This window comes from Dipteris shenzhenensis, chromosome 16 (genome assembly GCF_047967505.1).
Source record: "Dipteris shenzhenensis isolate YYH24624 ecotype China chromosome 16, Dip_SZ_1.0, whole genome shotgun sequence".
NCBI classification, from domain to species: Eukaryota; Viridiplantae; Streptophyta; class Polypodiopsida; order Gleicheniales; family Dipteridaceae; genus Dipteris; species Dipteris shenzhenensis.
Window position 1 is genome coordinate 44,502,454 of NC_141611.1, and position 5,592 is coordinate 44,508,045.

A 5,592-nucleotide genomic window follows, 5' to 3' on the forward strand; every position below is an offset into this window, starting at 1 on the left:
ACCAATGCCACTTTCTGTACTATGGCACAAGAGATATGGACATGCAATTTAAAAAGCTTGATGCAATTGAGAAATAAGAATATGGTAATTGGCATTCCGAAACTTCAGTTTCTAGGAAACTTTTGTGAGGCATGTTGCTTTAGTAAAGCAAAAAAGAACCAATCTTAGCAGAAGCACCTCTTGAGCAAGAGATATCATTGATTTGATATGCACAGATGTATGGGGTTATGCACAGACCCATAGCATCAATGGTTCACTTTACTACTTGACTTTCATCGACGACTATAGCAATTATTACTTTCTAAAATACAAATCTAAAGTCTTTTCTAGATTTCAAGAACTCAAAGCCTGTCAAAACATGTGCGCCTCAGGATCTATGGAGCGCTCTAAGGTGGATGGAACCTGTGTGGAGACATGATGAAGAGAATGCTCATGACATGTACCTCAAGTCAATTAGGTTCCAAGATAGATTAGCTTGGACTCATAAACAGAATCTTGAGTGAATGTGCATTCCTCTATTGCAATGTGTGTGCTCAACAATACATGATAGGCCTCTTATAAAGAGAGTGCCCTTTGAATAGTCAACACTTGTGTGATCCTTTCATCCACATCTCTCCTTGTGGATATCCTCAATCCACATCTCCACATCATGTAGTCCACATCCTAGGGTGGCTACTTTAATTCTTTCCTATACCATACCTTAGCCCTTTAATCTATGTGCTCATGGCACCATATCTCTCAACACCTCCCCTTGGTGCCATGATCCTTTGGCTACTGCAAGGTGGTCAGATGTGAGTTACATTCCATCACCTCCCCTTAGTGCATGCATTGCTACTTAAGGTGGTCAAGTGTGGCTTTTACATGTCAATACCTCCCCTGGGTGCTTTCAGAGCTACTCTCAGGTGGTCAGGCTTGATTTACAAACATATGGGCTGTAGGTGGAAAGGATTTTACTTTTCAATGCTTCATGTCGATGGCGTTCACTTCGTAGCTTGATGCATGATTCTTTGTTCTTCCATGTGCCTTGATGCTTTGTGTGTGGATGCCATGCTTCGTGCTATGGTCATCTCATGCACTTGTGCTTTTGGCATGCTTTTTGCATTCATGCGTTGCTTTTCCATTTGTTGCAAAGGTCTTACCAATTGATTTCTTTCAATATTGGCAGTGTCTAATTGCATACAATGATTCTGACTTGACAAGCGTGTAGAGCTCGAAAAGACGATCATTTTTTCTTTTTGGAGCGTGTGCAAATTCTTCCTGGATTGGAAGTTATGGCTTGTCAAAGTTTCTGTGAAGAAGAGAGCCTTTGATGATGTGGCACAGGGATTCACATGCTGCTTACAAACTGTTCTTAGGTGGCACTGTAGATGATGTGGCATATTAACCAATCCTTATCCTAAACCTAACCATGGTTAATCTTTACCACAGTTACTTGACCAGGGTTGAACTAACCCTAGTGACTCCACATTTAACCAAGGGTGCTTCTAACTAACCCTGGTTAGTTATTATCTGCCACGTGGCAATTTTCTAAGGTCTAACCTTAGGAGAAGAAAGAGAAGGTTTGAAGCTTTCTCTGCGATGGCGAGACCTGCGACTGCGACGGCGAGACCTTTTTGCTGGAATTCGAATGGCACCTCCTTCCAAGCAGTCTGCCATGAATAGTTTTCATGGATCCTTCCCTGTCGATCTCTCTCACCATGACTCCTTCATGCATCACCTCCAGCATTTGAATGCTTCATAGCTATTGCAGCAAGCAGCACACTCCAGCCTTGCTTCGAGCTCATTGCTTCGAGCTCAATCCCTTGCAACTAGAATGCATGAGTTGTTGCTTCATTCCCCGACTGTTGAGAGATCTCACGAGGAATGTTTTCGACCAGAAATTTGCTGTTGTAGAGCTTGGCTATTGGCTGCCCTTGGAGTCCATCGCGATTACCTACGGGTGGCTGCAGAGGTCGTATGGAGAGCCATTTTTTGGAGCGTGTCGTCTGTGGAGGCTGTAGCTAGTTGGCCAACGATGCTAGTGATGGAGAAGCAGCCGCAAGGTGTAGATGGCGATGGCAGTTCATTGCTGTGTACACTGCTCTGTGTTGCTAGGACTGCGTTGTTGAAGAGGGCTGCATCGAGAGGCTGTGGTATTTAGTAGGAGACCTTTCCTGCGCCGTTGAAGCTTGCATGCGGCTGGGAGCCGCTTGGCTCGTCTGTGGGTAGGTGCTTGGTGTAGTTGGAGTAGCTCGTGCAGCTGGCCGTTTGTTCTAGTGTACACAGTCTTGTCAAGCTAGTTGGAGCTTGGACATCGTTGCAAGTCGTGGCTTAGTCGGTTGAGCGTCTCTTGTGGCTAGCTCGTTGTAGAGCTCACGGGAGAAGCTGCGTTTTGAGGCGACTCATTTTGTGAGTCATTTGGAGTAGGGAGCCTACGTGGAAGAAGGGTCAGAGCTGTGTGGGTTGTGGCTAGCTCTGCATGAGCTGTGATAGCGGTTGTTGTAGAGGCTCATGGGGCTGTATGTTTTATCATGGCAAGAGTCTCAATATGAGATAGTCTCCAACAAGAAACAGAGAGTGTGGTCTTTGAAAGCAAGGAAGAATTCCAAAATGAAGGCTTCTCACCAATCTCTCTCTCTTCGGAAGACTCCCTATTCGTCTCACAAACCTTTTCAAGAGAAGAAACTCTCTTAATGAAATAAATCGAAAAGAATGAACATAATTCTTTCACTCAAACGGAAATCTCTCAATCTCTCATAGATGGAATTCTCTCACTAATGGATGGAAATTCTCTCAACGGAAGTGAACGGAAGGAACTCACGATCACTCAAGAGAACTCTCAATCTCTCAATCTCTCTCACAAGGATGGTGCCTCAGCGGAAGGCATAACCATGCTCTGATACCATGTCAAAACATGTGCGCCTCAGGATCTATGGAGCGCTCTAAGGTGGATGGAACCTGTGTGGAGACATGATGAAGAGAATGCTCATGACATGTACCTCAAGTCAATTAGGTTCCAAGATAGATTAGCTTGGACTCATAAACAGAATCTTGAGTGAATGTGCATTCCTCTATTGCAATGTGTGTGCTCAACAATACATGATAGGCCTCTTATAAAGAGAGTGCCCTTTGAATAGTCAACACTTGTGTGATCCTTTCATCCACATCTCTCCTTGTGGATATCCTCAATCCACATCTCCACATCATGTAGTCCACATCCTAGGGTGGCTACTTTAATTCTTTCCTATACCATACCTTAGCCCTTTAATCTATGTGCTCATGGCACCATATCTCTCAACAAAGCCATGATAGAGAATCAGACATGAAGCTCAAAGTCATGAGATTAGGTAGAGGAAGTGAATACATGTCTTCAACATTCATGAACTTTTATAGAAGTAATGGCATTTGAAGGAAATTCACATTTGCAGATTCTCCTCAACTAAATGCAATAACTAAAAGGAAGAATGACTTTAGCAAATAGTACTAGAGCAATGCTCAGTAAGAAGCATCTTCTGAATCAGCTCACTTAGGTCACCAGTGCCAAGCACAATGATGTCAGTCACATGTATTGAATGGCACCTGTGTCGATTTCCACAAACTCACATGGATTAGAATTGCATTGAAGAATGGAACTAGTGCCAAGATCACATGGAGAATGGCATTGGTGCCAATCTCCATGTTACTTTGTGGAAAATGGCATTGGTGCCATTCTCCATGTTAGTCACATGGAGATTTGAAGCAACTACCATTGCAAGCTACTTATTTGATTGGCTTTCGATTGAACTGATTTAGGGTATGACACTTTATGAGGCATTCACTCAATACAAGCCACGAATTGGGCATCTCCACATATTTAGCATATGCCACATACATGGTGATTGTCTCAGAAAGTTGGAGGTCAAGTCACATAAATGCATCATGGTTGGCTATAGTGAAGAAAGCAAAGCATACAAATTGTATGATCCCATCACCTTAAAGTTCACAATCTCCAGAGGTAATTTTTGATGAGGAATTAGAATGGAAAACATCAAATACACAAGAGATAGACATGGCTACTACTCAGTCACCTACATAAAAGGTTGATGAAGAAGAGCAAAAATTGCCAGAGAACCCTCTAGAAGAGTAGCAACTCGGATGGTCTATCAGAGAAATAAGACCACCAGTGTAACTTTGACATACGCTCAAAAGGCAAAGAAATCTAGATTAAAACCACTAATTATGCAAATATGACCACCATCATGGCCATAGAAGGTCAAAGTACTTTGAGGATGCAATTGATAAGCCAGAATGGCAACCTGCTATGAATGAAGAAATGGAAGCGTTGTATAAAAACAATACTTGGGAATTATATGACCTTCCTTTAGGAAATAAGGCCATTGCAGACAAATGGGTTTACAAAGTGAAGTACAATCCAACTGAAAGCATTGAAAGATACAAAGCTAGACTAGTTGCAAAAGGTTTTTGCATAGCAATATGGTCAAGATTATGATGACACTTTTTATAATGAGACTTATGCTCCAGTAGGAAAGATGGACTACATAATATTTTTGCTATCACTAGCTACACTCAACAATAGATGGAATGTGTACCAGCAGCTAGATGTCAAAAATGCTTTTCTCAATGGTTACCTAGATGAGGAAGTCTACATGTAGTAACCAGCAGGGTATGCTGAACTAGGGAAAGAGAATCAAATTTTCCATCTCAAGAAAAGTCTATATGGATTAAAGCAAGCACCATGAAGCTTGTATAGCAGAATCGACAAGTATTTTGCTAATGTGGGTAGAAAAGCCTATAGTCAATGACAAAAGAACCAATGATTTGAGCATGCAAAAAGGAGTTAATTGTGTCAAAATTCAGTAGTCCTACAAAGCTATGACTTAACATTAGTTCAAAACTGGAAGTCCTGTCCATGTATCAAAAATGGACTTCTATGCAAGTACTCTAGACTATGTCCTTGTTTTAAGGAAGTAGGATTTTACTGTAGATGATGGATTTCCATGGAGGTTGTTGTAGCCACGTTTCGAGTCAGTTGTGTTAATTTTTCTTCAAGTGTATTTGCCTTGCTCTTTTTGTATGTTGTCGCTAGGACTTTTGCTTTGAAATTCTTGTACAACTTGTACCTGTTGACATCATGCTTTATTTTCAAAGGAGGATAGTTTTGTGTTGCGCAAGTCGTTTTTGAAGTATATTATTTTGTTGTAGGCATGCATTGAATACAATGTACATAACAAGGGCCCTCTGTGCCTTTTTCTTTGTTTTGTCACCATTTCCTATGTGTAATAGTACATTGAAGAACTATGAGTTATTTCATGAGTACGTGAAATTGAAGGTAGTATGTTTTGTAAGATTTGTAGTGAAGAAGTAGGTGGCGGCGTTACATCGGTCTTTGGTGGAGTCATGGGAAGAAATTGAAATGTTCGCCGTATGCTTGTTTTGCAAATCAACAACGACAGTCACACGTTGTATTGTAATCAGTAGCTTCTTTGCTTTTTTTCCTTGATCACTTTGAAACATGTTGTTGAACTCTGCTAGTATCATATTTCCAATCTTTCAATCTGTTTTGAGGAGCTCATCTAAGCTGACATTGTAGCCAAAATGGAGAGCTTCAAGGCA